Here is a 17,835-nt window from a genome sequence, read left to right on the forward strand (position 1 = left end):
CTGTGATGCTGGCAGCCCAGGTGCCAGCTCATGCCAAGGCCCTGGGCCTTACTGAACACTGACCAATGCACAGTTGGAAACCACTCTAGTTTACGTGTGTTAGTATTGTTGAAATAGATATTAGAGTTATAAGAACATATTTAATGTTTAGACTTTATGGAATGCTTGAAGGATGATACATGTATTAATCCTACTTACAATGTCTGTATCCTGGGTTATAAAGTAATGTTTAAATGTTTACTCTGTAACTATAAAAATATTTGCTAAGACTGTAAATTCCTGATAGTCAGGGGAAAAGCATTACCAAGTGGGAAATGCTAATTTACAAGAAGTGTTGTCTCCTCCCCAACAAAAAGAAGGTCTATAGACATCAGACAAGTCATTGTGGACAAAAGAGTTTTGTGATTGCTTCTCACCACTCCTGAAGAGAGCATGTGCACAAGTCCATGTCCCATCGCAGCTTGAATGCTGAGGGAAGGGAACAAAAATGTCTGTTAAAGGGAAATTGTTATCTTTATGCTGTCTGCACTCTGAGGAGCAAAGCTTCCTAAACATAAGCAAGAGATCCTCAAGCTGCTTGGCTTGGGTTAGCCATAAAGGACATAAAATGTGCTTATTATAGAAGCTTCTATTACCTTTTGAACTTAAGATTGTAACTCATTTGTGTATATGTTTACTTGCTTTAACCATGTAAATAACTTCCCGTTTCTTTTTCCTAGTTAATAAACAAACCTTTAGTTAGTCACAGGACTGGTTACAAGTGCTGTCTTTGGTCTCAGATCAGAGTACAGTTGACCTGGGTAAGTAATTGGTCCTTTGGGACTGGGAGTAACCTGAATATTGTTGTGATTTTTGGTGTGAAGGATCATCTATCACAGAGGCAGGCTTGTCTGGGTGGCACGATAGATCAGGGAACCACAGACATTCCCCTGGGGTACTCTATTAAGGCTGTTATGGTGCTGTAGGAGTTCACATTTGTTACTTGATTGGTGAAATCTAAGCATAAAACACACAACCAGTTTGGGGTTTGTGCCCTGTTTCTTGACCATCCACCCTGAGGTTGGCACTCACGGTCATGAGCCACTACGGACAGCATGATATAAAGTTTTCAGCAAGATTTTACATTTTCCACATACATATTACATACACCAAGCCTAGATTCATGTGCTGGTGCACAACTCCAGCACAGAAACAGAGGGGAGTTGGCTAGCAACTCTGATCCTGGAGTTGCTAGATAATAGCCAGGACATAGGCTATTAGGGCCATTTTGCATCCATTATTCTAGTGAAGGGTTGAATTCCTGCCCTACAGCAAAACTAGAAATGTTCCACTTAATAGAGAGTAATAACCTAGACTCAAGAAGCCCGGATTCTCTTCTGAGTTATATATCCACATCCTCAATCAATGCTGATGGCCTAATCAATGATTCTGGAGGCTTTGCATGGCCTAACCAAGGGAAAAAATTAGTCCAGTGAGTCTGTAATTTATAAAGTGATGTATTCTGAATCACATTGCTCCTGCAAATCCTCCAGCCCAAGCTGTCTGAAGGAAATATGATCTCTTCTTTGGAAATGGAATTAATTCTGGAAGGGAAAGATTGTTAAGCCTAATACTTGTCCCAAGCTGACAATGTCCCACACTAAAGTGCTGGGTCCACGTTCATTGGTGGCATGAGCAGATGCAACTCTTGATTTCAGTGAACAGACTCAACTCCACAGATACCAATGGAATTACACCTGCTTATGCCACTGGGAAGCTTGGCTCTTTGCCAAACTCAGGGCCTTAATTCTGCCAAACAAGTAACATTTTAAAAGCAATTGCTGCACCTGTGCATCCCTGTGAATATAGGACATAAAATATAAAAAGGAATCCATTTCTTCCTTTCATTTTCTTTGGTCTTTTCCTTATTCCAATCTCAAGGTTGAGCTAAGCTACAGAATTAAGAATGTTACATTGATACCCATTTATCTGTATTTACTTTTTCACCAGTGATTTCCTTTCTGAAATATACGCTTCCCCACATCCCCACACTCAAGTAAAAATTCTACTTCTGAACATCTATTTGGTTGTGACTGATCTCCTGTGTCTCCTCTTCAGAGGGAAGCTCTTATCACACTGTAAAATATTGCAAGCAGGAAAGATACATTAGCTTTTACGAGGCAGTACCTTCCCAAGACAACAAGCATTAAGGCTGAGATATAGATACTCTTGAATTAATGCACAGAAAGCATTATATAAAAGTGGTCCCAAATGGCTGTACATGGTAAAAAATATAAATGAAGAAAACAAGCAAATTTGCTTGGTTAATGCATATCAGCTACTTTGTGTGCAGTGCATGTTACACATCTTATATAATTGTTTTTTCCTTCCCCAATTTATCATCTGACTAAAGCTATCAATCAGTATAACAGAGCCAGACAAGATTCACTACCATCCATTAAAATTAATTGTGCAAATTAAAGGTCTGATCCTATTAAGGGCGGTGTATCCACAAATTCCATTGAGGGCACTCAGCACATTGCAAGATTGACTTGGAAGGGACATTGACTGATCAGAACAAGTTTTTACAAAACCTAAGACCAAAAGAAATGCTTCCATGATAGATCTATTTATTTAAATCCATTAAAAATGTAAACAAATAACATACTCCTGAAGGAATTCTGCACACACAAAAATAAAAATTCTGCACATGGTATTTAAAAATTCTACAAAATTCAGCATATTTTATTTGTCAATAAATAAACATGGAGGCCCCAGCACGGCTGAACAGAGGTAGGAGATCACCCTGCAGCCCCCAGTCCCCCTTCCCAAGACATAGACTTGATGGTGAAGCCTGCCCCAGAAACACCCCAGGGCCCTGCCCCTCCACACCAGACTCACCAAGATAGCAAATGAGAGGTACAGAGTCTCATACGCCCACCCAGCCCTGGCCCCCCATCCAGGTATGGGCAGGCAGGCTCAGCCCAGCAGGATCCAAGTGTGGAGAAGCTTAGAGTGGGTGGATCCAGCAGTGGGATGAAAGGGTTCTGTGTGAGGCTATCTGGATGTGGGCAGCTCAGTGTGGGGGATCCAGGTGCAGGGGGATCTTGATGCACAGGGGCTCATTGTGGGGTTCTGGGTGCAGGTAGAATGGAACTCTGCATGGAGGGTCTAGGTGAAGATGGCTGGAGCTTTGAGGCAGGTCTTGGTGTGGGGGACGTCTAGGTTCGGGGAGTGGGGTGGTGGAAGTTCAGTGCATCTGGTTGGGGCTCAGTGGAGTGAGGTCTAAGTGCAGAGGGCAGTGTGGGGGTCCAGGTGCAGAGACGTGGGGATTCAAGCGTGAGGGTAGTCTGGATGCAGGGGTGGGGATCCGAATGCAGAAAGAGGGGCTTGTGGGGGTCTGAATGCATGAGAGAGGCACTCTGAGGGGGTTCTGAGTGCAAGGGCACTCCAGATGCAGGGGGTGAGGCTTGGCAGGGTAAGAGTTCAGATGCAGGCTCAGTGGAGAGGGGGTTCTGGGTGCTGGCAGGGGATGAGGCTCAGCAAGGGGTATGGGTATGGGACGTCTGGATGCACTGGGGATTGGGCAGATGGGGGAGTAGGTCCCCATACACTGACCCTCCCCCCCGCATCTGAGGAATGACGGGTGCAGAAACTGGTGTTGGGGGATATGGTGCAGAGCTTTCTGCAGACAGAGGAAGGTTTCTGGGGGTGTCTGACCTGGCTACAGATGCTCCTTACAAGAGAAGAGGAAGTCCAATCTGACCCTGCCCCCATTTCAACCAGGACTAGAATCTGAGCTTGACGCAGGTTACGAGCCACTAACTGGAGTGTCTTCAGCCCTACAGTGATTTCTCTCTCCACCATCTACTCTAGGCACCCAAAATGATGTGCCTGCATTGCTGGGGAGGGACACATGATCACTTTTGCGGCTTCCCTTTGCTTCCCCGTCAGAAGTCATATTTTTTTGAGGGAAACAAAGAAATTGGTGGGGGACATGAATTTTGCATGTGCACAGTGGTATAGAATTCCTCAAGGAATAATAATAGAAACAGCCAAACTGAGTCAGACCAATGGTCCATCTAGCCCAGTATCCTGTCTTCTGACAGTGGCCAATGTCAGGTGATTCAGAGGGAATGAACAAAACAATCATCAAGTGATCCATCCCCTGTCATCCACTCCCAACTTCTGGCAATCAGACACTAGGGACACCCAGAGCATTGGGTTGCATCCTGACCACTTTGGCTAATAGCTATTGATAGACCTATCTTCCATGAACTTAACTAATTCTCTTTTGAACCCTGTTATAGTTTTGGCCTTCACAACATCCCCTGGTAAAGAGTTCCACAGGTTGATTGTGCATGGTGTGAAGAAATACTTCCTTTTGTTTTAAACTTGCTGCCTATTAATTTCATTGGGTGACCCATGGTTCTTGTGTTATGAGGAGTAAATAACACTTCCTTACTCACTTTCTCCACACCAGCCATGATTTATAGACCTCAATCATATCCCCCCTTAGTGTCTTTTCCAAGCTGAAAAGTCCCAGTCTTTTTAATCTCTCCTCACACAGAAGCTGTTCCATATCCCTAATCAGTTTTGTTGTCCTTCTCTATAGTTTTTCCAATTTTAATATATCTTTTTATGGATGATCAGAACTGTATGCAGTATTCAAGGTGAGGTCATACCATGAATATTTGTAGTGGCACTATGATCTCTTCAGTCTTATTATCTATCTTTCACCTAATGCTTCCTATACATTGCTAGCTTTTTTGACTACCATTACACACTGAGTGGATATTTTCTGAGAACTATCCACAATGACTCAATATCTCTTTCTTGAGTGCTAACAGCTAATTTAGATCCCATTATTTGGTATATTTGGGATTATGTTTTCTGACGTGGATTACTTTGCATTTATCAATACTGAATATCAATACTGCCATTTTGCTGCCCAGTCACCCAATTTCATGAGATCTTTTTGTAACTCTTTGTAGTCTGCTTTGGACTTAATTTAATAAGCATTTAACTGCAGCATATGTGGCCCAAATATTACAGCTAGAGCATGAGTAGCTGAATGGGAAATTGGTCAGAAACTCACCAGTGTATATTCAATGGCTAAGGCGAGACAAACACAAAATGTAAACAAATGCTTTGCTTCACCTTAACTTTCAAGTCTGCCATTGAAATGCAGGCAAATAATAAAAACAGCTCAGGCATTACTTGTAACAGAGGGGCTCATACTGCCCTCTACTCCTCTGAACGGAGTGTAGCAAAACAGTGCTGATCTATCCGGAGGAGAAAGGACAAGGGCCAAGCTCACTGAATGCTCTCACTTTCTCTCTACCCCACAGTAGCCCTTACATCCTTACTTAAGTAGTTTTAACAGTCCTAGAATGAAAAGGGGAGGAGCCATTGTCAGCAGTTCTGTGCCCTTCCCTCCTGGTGCCTCCAGGCAATGGCTAGCACAGTAGTTATCTATGCAGGGCTGGCATTTCCATTAGGCAACCCTAGACGATCGCCTAGGGTGCCAGGATTCAGGGGGCAGCATTTTGTGCATTCCTCACAGGAGCTTCCGGTTCCGCTCCTGTCGCGCCGCCAAAGAAGGACCTTCTGCCGATGTGCCGTGGAAAACAGCGGCAGGCAAATGAGCAGCTCAAATGACTGTTGCTGTCGCCTGCAGCATTTCAGCGGAGAGTCCTTCTTCGGCAGCCCGATGGGAGTGGAACTGGAAGCATCCGCGCGACCCGTGGGGAGCGCACAAAATGCCGCCCCCTGAATTCTGCCTAGGGCGCCAGGAACTCTGGCGCTGCTCTTGTATCTATGCCTACCTCACTATTGGCTGAACAAGTAGTAATTCAGTATTTATCTTACATTGTCCCCATTCTGAAGGTGACTTTGCTCAGCTATAGGGTGTAAGGAGAGAGCAGTGGCCGGAGGAGGGCAAGTGGGGATGAGGACTCTCCTCCCAGTGGATTCCTATGATAAATGTGTGGGGAAGCTATACACTCGGTCTCTTTTGCAGTCCCAATTGTCCCTCACACCTGAGGGGATTTTAAGGAAACTATGATGTGTGTTATGGAGTTTGAGCCCCCCAAACCCTCTCCCATGGGTATAATCTGGCCATGACTAAGTGAATCTGTTGTTCAAATCTGTGTATTTTAACTGGACATTCTCTTTGGGAATTTCTTCAGTGGCATCTTGGGGAGAGGTGTGGAACACACCACTGGTACAAGTGGTTGGAGATATTCTGGCCAAATGCTTCCTGGTCCCTGAAAGGGTTGTAAGACAGTGAGCAAACTCACCAGCCAGAAAAGTAGAACAAAGCTCCCAGCTCCCTAGTTCAAGACTCTTTCCTCCACACTGGCTTTATTTTCCAACGGGAGGTCCAAAATAAGAGCAAATAAATAGAAAATAATTACCCATCATTTTCCCAGCTTCCGCTAGCTGGAAGGGGAGAGAGCCATACTAGACAGCGCCGACTAGAGAGCTCTGCTATCACTGCCTCAGATGCAGGAAGCCTTGTATCTGGTTTCCTGCAGTGTACATGATTAGGCACATGTGACCGACCAACAACTACATCTCCCAGTTTAAAGGGCCCAAGGGCCATTAACAGGTGCACTAGCATATGTGTATTTCCCACCCAGCCCCCAACCCCCCCGCATCAAATGCCCTGTTACAGGAGTATGTGCAGGAGAGAATCTGCTACACACATTAACAAGGTCTAGCTTGACGCTCCATAGTATCAGCATGAGACTACTGGTTAGTATAGAACAATGGTTCTCCAACTTTTGTACTGGTGACCCCTTTCACATAGCAAGCCTCTGAGTGTGACCCCCTAATAAATTAAAAACACTTTTTTATACATTTAACACCATTATAAATGCTGGAAGCCAACAGGTTTTGGGGTGGAGGCTGACAGCTTACGACCTCCCATGTAATAACCTTGTGACCCCCTGAGGGGTCCCAACCCCCAGTTTGAGAACCCCTGCTATAGAAGATGATGGGATGAGGGTGTCATCCAGCCACACTCTCTCCAGCATTCCTAGTAGTGCTGATACTCCCACAACTTTCACTCAGGGGCTCTGGCTGTTTTCTGCACAGGTGCCCCCAACCCCTCCCTGGTGCAACCAAACCAAACAAGTAAAAATATCACCTTCTGTAGGATTGTACTACATATAGAGAGCCCAATGCTGCATTCTTTGCACACTGTAACGAGGCAGTGTGGCTCCCCTCCTCATCCGGGAGGGTTGAGCCCCATCAATCATCCATAGGGGCGGGGCCTCTAAGCAGAAGTCCTGCCCCCCAGAGGGTCAAGCGGCTACCTGGAAGGATAAAAGCTGGCCCTCAGCCCTCAGTTGGGGCCCAGCCACCGTCAGGAGCAGACCTGTCCACGGGAGCTCCTGAGGCCGCAGGCCGGTGTCCGAACCGGCCAGAACTTCCCCGCTATGACGAGGAGCTGCCAGAGCTGCCCCGCGCCCGCTATGACGAGGAGCTGCCGGAGCCGCCCCGCGCCCGCTATGACGAGGAGCTGCCGGAGCCGCCCCGCGCCCGCTATGACGAGGAGCTGCCGGAGCCGCCCCGCGCCCGCTATGACGAGGAGCTGCCGGAGCCGCCCCGCGCCTGCTATGACGAGGAGCTGCCGGAGCCGCCCCGCGCCTGTTGCGGCCCCAAGGACCCCCGGAACAGGCCTGGCTGGACTTCCCAGAAGAGCTGCCGGACCTGCCGCCCAGCCCTGGCCGTGAGGAGCCGATGTGGTGGGACGTCCCTGAAGCTGATCCCACGAACCAGGTAGGCTCGGAGGGGGATACTGGAAGTATCCCGGGGGCAGCCGACCCGAGTCAGGCTGCAGACCTCCTGATACCCATTGCAGTGTGTTGCAGTCAGGATCCCCACTGACCACTTGCAGCGGTGATCACCACTACTAGGGCTCCAAGCTGGAACGCAGTGGAGTGGGTGGGCCTGCGTTCCCCCTGCCACCCATAACCAGGTGGCAGATTCCCCCTCTTCCTGGCCGAAGAGGCTAGAGCTGTTATAATTGTGTTTGGTGCCCCGCCCGAACCAAGGGCTGGGCCCCCTCTGACTTTGCCACTGCTCTGCCCTGTTCCAAAGGGCCAGAGCTGCTATAACTGTGTAACTAGTGCCCTGCCCGAACCAAGGGCTGGCCCCCCTTTGCCTGTGCCACTGCTCAGCCCTGTCCCAAAGGGCCCGAGCAACCCGCACTCCTGCCAGCCCGCCCTGAACCAAAGGGCTGGAGCTGGGATAACTGTGTATTGTTACTCAGCCCCGCAGCAGAGGGTCTGAGCCCCGAACTGACTGTATATTGTTGCTCAGCCTTGCAGCAGCGGCCTGAGCTCCTAATTAACTGTGTGTTGGTGCCCGCCCGAACCAAGGGCCGGGCCCCCGTTGACTGAGCCACTGGGTCCGACTACCCGCACGGTGGGCGACAGTCCCGAGATCCGAGACCCGCAGACGACAAGTCGAGGCCGGTGTGGCTCCCCTCCTCATCCGGGAGGGTCGAGCCCCGGCGAGTCTCGCTTACAACACACAAACAAATAATTTTCAGCTATGATGGGGACAATGGTCCATTAAGAAAATAACTGCAAGCAGTAACTCATATCACAAAGAACAATGAGCTTCCATTATGTGGTAACAAATCAGGATCAGACTGGAATCAGTAACCCCACATGAAAAGGTTCTACCTTCTATTACCAATCGTGTAAACCAGTTAGTCCCCAGTCTCTCTCTTCTCAGATTTTAAAAACAAATCCACCCCTCTGATCTGCTTGGTCTCAAGAAATTTTCAAGAGTGACATCTCTCATTTAGACACATGATAACTTTTCAGATCCTGAGTTTGAACAAGGCCTCAACTTGAACTCCAGTTCCGCACCTTCCATTTTACAGATGCAAATAACAACAGACACAGATTTGTGTCTGCAGTTTTATGAATGCTTAAGTGAAGCCTTTTGGTATGACTACTTGACTGTTCCTCCATAGAGATGCTGGGGAAAATCGGTAGTTGCCCCCCCCCCAAAAAAATCCTAAAAGTGAAAAACATACATTTTGCTGAAAGTGTCAGTGCTGAAAAATATAAATTTAATGCCAAACAATGTTTCTTTTTGCTCAGGATTAACTCTTTGTTTGGGAAGGTTATCCATCAAAATTTCTGATGAAGTCCCAATACATTTTACATCAGTACTTAAGTGTTGAACCTCACTCATTGTACCACAAACCTATAAAGCCCTACCTACATGCTGATATGGATGCCCATTCTAACTTGATCTCGGTTTTATCATGTTGTTGGAAAAGGGCATTCATTACTAAGCAAGATTCCTTAAATTGCTTTCAGGTCTGCTTATATTCACTTAAAAAAAAGTGTAAAGTCCATGACTAATTTATCACCCACTTCTCTGAAAAATGGAGGGAAACTCAAATCAGAGAAAAGCCCATTTCTTTAGTGTTACGCATGCAGGCTGTAGTTTTAAGAGGCATTTATCAAAAAGATACAGAATAACTAATTATGTGGTTGCATATGAAACACAAGATATGGTGGAAAAATTGGTGATGCTAGTGTGATATAGTTAAAAATACAACAGTACTAGGACATAGACTCTCATAGACTCTAGGACTGGAAGGGACCTCGAGAGGTCATCGAGTCCGCATCTCCTGTTCATCTCTATCTTTTCAAAAGCATGTCAAAGATGCCCTAGTGTACGTCATGAATAGAATGTCAATAAAAGGCCACCATGGAAATCTATGGTGCAATGCATCACTCAAAGGAACCAAAGGGACTCAGATGCCCATGTCAATGTGCATTGGGTACTTCTCTCTCTGGCTCCTTTTAAAAAATCCCAGCCTGCAGTACTTTAAGGAGTCAGCTCTGAAAGACTAGATTTAATTGTGCCTTCGGGGTAAGGCTGGCACAGACTAGGAAAGGGAGAGCCAAGGGCCAAAATAAGGATTACACCTGCCAATCATACATACAAATGATGTTCTAATTTTAAGACCCATTGGACCAAATCCTATAGTCCTGTATCAGGCAAAATTCCCATTAACTTCAATGAGGCCACGCAGCATATCACAGGCAATGTTCAGCACCTTGTAGGATTTGGCCCACCATATGCAAGCTCGTTCAATGTGTAAAAAAGATATTCCAATGCATAAAACAGTTCAGGCTGTTTATTTTTAAAAAGTCAAATCACCAAAACAATGTGACAAAACTGCAGCCTTAAAAAAATGTAAACATAAATGTACCAGTTTTAAGACTCAGTAAACATAGATATGTTCAAAGGCATTTACTCTAATCACATGAAGACAGCTATAAATGAAAGTGTTTTGTAGTTCTGTTTGCTGGAGGAAAAGAAAAAATGTTTAGTAATTGGTTTTTCAAGGATGCAATATGAATCCTGCCTGTTACATCAATATGTATGCTGTTTTGTCCTTACATATGCTGTCACTGAGCAAAACTCTTTAGGAATGAATCATACTGTTATAGATACATTTATCTGAAAGAGGCTGAGGTGTTTCAGACCATAGTCACTTATCAAAATGTTACTGTGCATGTGCATTCTATGCTACTGGATTTCCAATCTGTGATTATACAAGCTACAGCTTCTTTTTGGTTAGGAAAATTGTTGCAAATATTTATTTGAAATAGAAAACTTTGTTCTATTTTGAAGACAGTTTTCCTTTGGCTGTCAATAATACAATTTTTTTGAAGTTGTTAGTTGATGGGCCTGCATTCACACCATTAAGAATAGGCAGACATAGCTTCTTAAGCAATAGGCACACTGGAGACAGATAAAAAATCAACTCCCCTTTTCACCAGGGTCATAAAGCCCCACAGTGTTATTGTATTGCACCAGTATTGTAACAGATGGAATCACAAGCAGAAACTTCATTGCAGCAGCCCTGATGGCACCTTTAAAATAATAGCATTTAAGGGCTGCTGCTGTGGTCCTTCTTATCTGCACATAAACTTGCTGGGCTAATTTGTCTGCTAGAACCCCTGGTTGCAGCACTATTCGATTCAGTTTAGCCCATTTACACCCCCAGAGCATTTACCCTGTTTACACCACCAGCACCCTTCCCTCATAGTTACTGAACTGTTCAGATGTGAAATTGACAGCTGAGGAAGGTGTCTGGAACTGGAAGGAAGATTAATATTTCCCCCCTCTGGGTAGAGTTGTCCAGTGGTATTTCTGCCATTGGAAGAAGAGAGAGATTTGTAACTACAGCTTTAAGATAGTGCAGGTCTTGCAATGAAATTAAGAGAAACAAACAGAAATATTACCTCAATAAAAGTATGCAAAAACAGATCAAACAAATATATATTTTTATTAATTCTATCCGATCATATCTTCTTTCCCAAACAGCAGTAATAAAGCAGATGAATCTACAGAGACACTCACAAAACAAGTTATACACAGAGTGCATGTTGTCCACATAAATCCTCTCTCTCCACTCATCCTCTTCTGTGCTGAAATGAACAAATCCAAAGCTGATGCACAGTGTGAGCAGCAGATATTAATGCAGTTTACGTTCAGAGACAAGATAGCATCTGATATGGATATTTGTTTAAGTGTAAAGAGATGTAATAAATAATTGTGCATTCTTTAATCTTACCTGAGACAGCTTCAGGAATAATTGCTCCTAATTTTCTGTCTGGTCTAGAACACTTACAAAATAGTTAAAAAAAACTGGGCATGTTTAGTCTTGAGAAATGAAGACTGAAGAGAGACTTGTTAGCAGTCTTCAGATAAGTTAAAGGCTGTTATAAAGAGGACTGTGATCAACAGTTCTCTATGGGTACTGAAGACAAGAAGCAATGGCCTTGATCTGCAGCAAGAGACATTTTGGTTAGATATTATGAAAAACTTTCTAACTGCAAGGGTAGGCTTCCCAGGGAGGTTGTGGAATCTCCAGTCATCAGTGGTTTTTAAAAAAAGGTTGGAGAAACACCTGTCAAGGATGGTCTAGGTTTACTTGGTCCTGCCTCAGCGCAGGGGGATGGACTTGATGACTTCTCAAGGTCCCTTTTAGCCATATATTTCTATGATTTCTCAACCCATGTACATATAAATAGGTCAAATAAATATATATATTTGGCCCATTTATCATCCCCAAGGGCAAACCCAGAATCAAATGAAAAGTGAAACTTGAAGCTTATTTGCAGTTTATAAGTCATCCTTCTGTAATCCAAAATACTACAGCTTCAAATTCTTCTCTCAGATCTATTCTACTGAACTGGAACAGTGCTACACTAGAAAGTGCATTAGGAAAAGGAAAGGTTAAAATAACTACAATTAAATCGTCTCCCTGTCTCTGAAGCCAAACAGGTGCCCAACCCAGTGGAATCAGGATGGTTCTACAGCATAAAGTAGGGAGAGAGTCAGAGGATCTGTGACTGTCAAAATGAGTACCTGTTAGCCATTCTCCATCACAAGGGATCACATTGGCAGTTGCATCTACTTTAGCCCTTGTTTGTACTAGTGGCCACAGAGCAGTTCCTGTGCTGCTCTCCACCCTAGGGAATTGCTTCTTTCACTACTTCCAGCACTGGCAATAATATACATCCTAGCTTCTCACACTGGACACAGGGGCCTGGGCCTCAATGACGTGTTATGGTCCTCATCCATCAAGGCAACAAATTCCCTGTTTCCCTATGTCCTGAATTAAATAGAAGTTTAATCGCACATATGGCTCAGTGTTGCTCCCTCTGAAATCAATGGGAAGTTAGCCATTGATTTCAGTAGGATCAGCAGCGCAACTATATCCACACTAATGTAACCTCCTTCACCAAAAACATTTTTTCAGTTTAAATAGTTTCTCGAAATTATTATATTTTCTCCAAACTGTTCTAAATCAGAACTTTTTTGCACATCACTGATTTTTTCTTCCATATTAAATGCATTTAGTGTGTCAATAGCCCAGTCTTTCTTGATCTGTGCACTGCTGTAGAAGACAATAATACAACCATCAGCACAGTAATCTGAATCTTCTACTGTTTTCCTTTACGCATATTTATTTGTGTTAATAATCACCAGGATTTCAACAACTGAAAGTTTTACACTACACACATGGAGCGAGCAAGTAGCCAATCCTGATTATCATCTAGGAACGTCAATAATCCTCAAACTATGCTGTAGCAAAAATAAGCTGTGGTAGCTTTTTATGGAGTCTGTATAGAATGCATTTCAAGACATCTGCAGAGCAGTAGAAAACTGTAAAGAAAAAAGATGACCTCTCATCTCATCTAAAATAAATGGGAACATCAGGGCATCTATTGACGGAAAGAATTCATTTGCAACCTGCCAGCACACAACACACAGCTTCCTAGCAGGCAGATATATACATGTGTTCATTTAACTGCTGCCATTCAGACATCTCAGACACTGGTTATTGGTGATGTTCTTTTCTGTTACCACTATAACCAACTTTCTCTGAAAACAACCCTGGCTTTGTGTTACAGATTTGATGCAATTTTCTGAAACTTGGAAAAATACAATGGATTTATGTAAGAAAACGAAAACACATATTGTGTGATTCACTTGTGAGCATATTTATTCCTCAAACTTAAAATGGCACTCAGATTTTTCAAAAGGAAAAACTTCTAGTTCTGTATGCAGAACACAAGTACAAAGTAACTGGGTCCCCAGTCTGCTAACAATAGTAGTAAGAACTTATACTCTTTGCATATGGCCCACAGACATCCATGAATTTTTACAAACTATTTGCCTTTTTCAGTACCTAATACAAAGTTTTGTGCATGATAACCAGAATATGCCAATGACACTACACATGACTGATACCTGCCTGAACAAGAGGGCAGGTCTTTTAAAAATTGGCCAAATTCTGAAGTCACCTGACGCAACCTGCTGTGATCGGCAGCAGGAGTGATCCCTCAAGGTTGAGGATAATCTCTTTCACAGGTTTTATTTTTCATAGGTCCTTTGGTGACTGAGCAGTCCAATCCTTGAACCACAGGCTCATTGGCAGACATCATAAGTGGTGTTGGAAGACAGGGTTGGGCCGCAATTGCTCCGTGACAGTTTTCTTTACTTTCTTTTCTGGTGTTTTTCTGCGAGCAGGGCAAGGTGATTTTACGCAAAAGTGGACGTTTCCTCTCTGACATGTCTTCACCAGTTATCCCTATCCTGCCACATCTCTTGATGTCTTTAAAGCATTCTTTTGGCCTCCCCAATTCCTCTCTCTTTTGGTGAGTTGGACGTAAAGCAATTGTTTTGGTAAGTGTACGTCAGGCATGTGCACACAGTGCCACGCCACCTCAGCTGGTGCTGGATAATCAGGGCCTCAACGCTGAAGATTTTGGCCTCTGTGAGGACACTGACATTAGTTCAATGATCCTCCCACTTTACGTTGAGGATTTTCTGAAGAAAGTGCTGGTGCTGGCATTCCAAGTTTTTCAAGTATTTTCTATAGGTCACCCAAGTCTCATAAACATAGAGAAGAGTTGGATTACCACCAATTTATAAACTAAAAGTCTAGTGTGTGTTCTGATGTTGTGGTTGCTGAACACCCGGCAAGACAGTCTGCCAAAGGCAAGGCTGGCACAGTGAACTCTGTACTGGATTTCAACCTCTATGTCTCCCTCTGCGAAAGATGGCTGCCAAGACAGGCAAAGTATTCGACATTTTCCAGTTCTTCTTTGTTGATGTAGATCTTCCTTGCTGGGTCTGATGATTGACTGGGGACTGGCTGGTGGAGAACTTTTGTTTTACCAATTTTCAGAGTTAGCCCTAGGCTTTTGTAAGCTTCAGAGAAGCAATTACGGGCTCTTTGTAGATCCTCCTTTGAGTGTGCAACGACAGCACAATCAGCTGTGTACTTGAGTTCAGTTATTGTTGCCAATATTAATATCTGCTGTCATAAACAACCTCCTTCACAGATATAAGATGGAAATCTGAGCCTCAATTTTAAATGCTAAGAAAGAGAAAAAAGGAGCTCTATAATATGTTCCATTAGCCATGTCTCAGTCTCCTCTTCCTGTTCTGGGAACAAATCAGATAATTGAAAGGTCTGAAGGTTTCTCGAAATTCTGTTTCAATTTTGTCCTTGTGTATTTCCAAATCTTTTTTATTTATGTCAAACCAGACGTTCACTGAGATTGTGATAATCTATCATCTGTCAAGCCACACTGAATCCCTCTTCGATTGTTTTGTAAACTTAATGCCACTCCAGAATTTCTTGTTGTGTAAAATAATAGAAACAGTCTTCATGGTAAATGCAAATTTTAATATACTTGTAGTAATTAAATGCAAAGACACAGTCTTCCTTCAGAGTTCCACTGAGTGTCACTGTAAAGCTGAAGCAATAATTCTCTTTTTCAGTCAACCAACCACGAAGATGAAGTTCCACTATGTGCTCTGCACACTTTTTAAATCCCAAGGAGAAAGCAATAACACCTAACACACTCAGACAGCAGGGGCCTTAGATGATTGACCTAAAAAAAGCCCCCCCCCATAACAACAACAAAAAAACCCACATACTTTTTCCCTGTATTCTTAGATGGCTTCTTCAGTAACTTGGACACAGTGGCCCAGATTCTCAGCTGGTGAAAATCAGTGTTGCTCCATTGATTTGGGTGGAACAATGCTACCTTATAGCAGCTAAGAATCTGGCCTACTGTTCTGTGGTTCTCTCTTCAGATGGGTGAATGCATTTTTCCATGTTTGGTTGCTTGTACCTATTGTCAGGTCATTTTTTTGTGTTCTACCAACCATTTTGCTTCTGGTTCTCTTAATTTTCTTTAATTTTCCTTCACCTCCATCATTAGGAGCATCCAGCAGTGGAACTGCAAATTTAAATCTGCCTGGCAACAGTGTCAATCATTTCTTTAAATTGCTTACTTTGTGCTACATTGACAGCATTGTTAGTATAAAACAAGGTTGGAACTTCTTTAATCTTTGCCTTTCACTTGTTTTCATGGCATAATCACCTGTCCATCCTTGTCTTTTTTTTTTCAAGGTGTTAACGACAAATAGAGCATGCTCCTGAACGAAGCTGATGTTGAAGTATGGCTGGCAGACCTGGAAGAGGCATTTAAAGGACCACTGGGTCTACATTTCAATAACAACAATGGCTTGAAAATGTCTTTCGAGATCATCAAACTCAAAGTTCTTCTCTTGAACATCACTAGAAAAGTTTCATTCAGTGACACATTTGATCTTGAAGAATGTGAAGACACTGATTTTCTGCATCTTTTGAGAGGATCACCTGTCCTTTCTATCTTGTTATGTAACTCTTGACAGTGTTTACATTTTACTTCAGAAAGTGCATGTTTGTATTGGTTCAGTTCTATCACTTGATTCTTACAACTTTAGGTAGGTTATGCAAATGTATACACAGGTGTATGGGAATCCCTAAACTTTGATCTCCCTTTTTGCAGTGTTTATTAGCAACTTTTAAGTTCACTACCATTAGACTGACAAATAACCACTGTGGATTCATCACTGGGAAGACTGAAAAACAAGATGGCCAGATAGCTTTACAAAGACCTACAAGATCAGATGTTGTCCCTACTTTCCACAAGTTTCTAGATTCAAGCCCCCTCAATAGTTTACAATTGCAGGGCACTGCAGTATACTCACAATATTCAGCTTCTGTGGTTATAAAATGCATCTGCCTTGCTTCAACATTTAATCAGTCACTAGGACCACTTATTGCTTCATATATTTCAATATTATTGATGTCATCCCCTATGACAGAATAAATATATTAATGGCCAGTTTGTGTCTGGCCCTAGTGCTGGTGAGCATGGGAGGATGAGGAGGACACAAAGATCAAAGACAACAGCAGTCCCCATTCTCATGGCAGTGCAGAGACTACTCCCCCCTAACAGTAAGGTAGCAGGGAGGAAGCAGGCTTATGACCTCACATCTCTTCTCATCACGCTATGGAGCTGGGTGTCAGCATATCAGGGAGCAGGCTGCCAACTGTGCCAAAATACTGGTGAATGCAATATCAAGATCCTCTGTGTATTCCATAAATGCACTGGGGGGAATTCACCCTTTTGACCTTAGCTGATTTTCTGTAGTTTTGAGAGAGGGGGAGGGGGGGAAGTGTGCATGTGCGCACACATACACACCACAAGTAAAGGCCTTCCTAGGGCATGTTGTCGTATTTCATACCAGTTGAAGTCTCAAATCTTCAGCTCAGTCTTCAAATTATCCAGGTTTTCTCATTTGACATCATTAGACTGGGTACTAGGTGAGCTGCTAGAACACAGTTGGAATGACCCTGCCCTAGATGAATATATGGCTTTCATTTGCAATGTTAGCTGCAAATCCTGGGAAGAAATGGCCTATAAAGGGTGGATCAAGCAAGAAAGCAACATCAGGAAATAGAAAACTGCACTGGTAACTTAGAGCTGTCACTAATTCAGATACAGATGCTAAATGTTAGAAAGGAAGCAGTACAATAGCAGCTCATGCTCTAGAGGTGATAAGGAAGTGACAACAGTTAACGGTGCCATTACCACATGTCAATGCCAAGCTAAGAAGACATGGCACTGTGTTGTTGCTATGACTGACCCCTATTTTCATTTGGGTGCACAGCCTTTGTTAAACTATATGTCACAAGTGGCATCTTATTTAGGATTGTTAATTTGTTTTCCTCGTGACAAAGGAATCATTTGTCTTCTGGGCCTTGAACCAAAGAATCTAATTGCTGGATCCATTGCTAAATGGAAAGCCAACAACTCTCTTAGCAACTTTTATTTTATGGATGACTAAACTTTCTAATCAAAGCAACCAGCTTAAGCAGGGTCAAACGGAACATTGGGAAAATATCTAAAGGTAAGAAAAGATACAAACTATGCTGTGTGTTCACTAAAATTA

At 43.5% G+C, this 17,835-nt stretch overlaps 1 long non-coding RNA gene across 1 annotated transcript in view; it reads right to left on the reverse strand.

Annotated features, from left to right (window-relative positions):
• Window positions 1–398: 398 nt before the first annotated feature.
• The window catches only part of LOC127053364 (uncharacterized), a 30,460-nt gene continuing 13,023 nt past the window's right edge, over window positions 399–17,835 (reverse strand). Inside the window, exon 4 of the long non-coding RNA XR_007775003.1 lies at window positions 399–468. This is a non-coding gene — a long non-coding RNA (uncharacterized LOC127053364). The remainder of the gene's footprint in view (window positions 469–17,835) is intronic.

This window comes from Gopherus flavomarginatus, chromosome 6, assembly GCF_025201925.1.
Source record: "Gopherus flavomarginatus isolate rGopFla2 chromosome 6, rGopFla2.mat.asm, whole genome shotgun sequence".
Lineage (NCBI taxonomy): Eukaryota > Metazoa > Chordata > Testudines > Testudinidae > Gopherus > Gopherus flavomarginatus.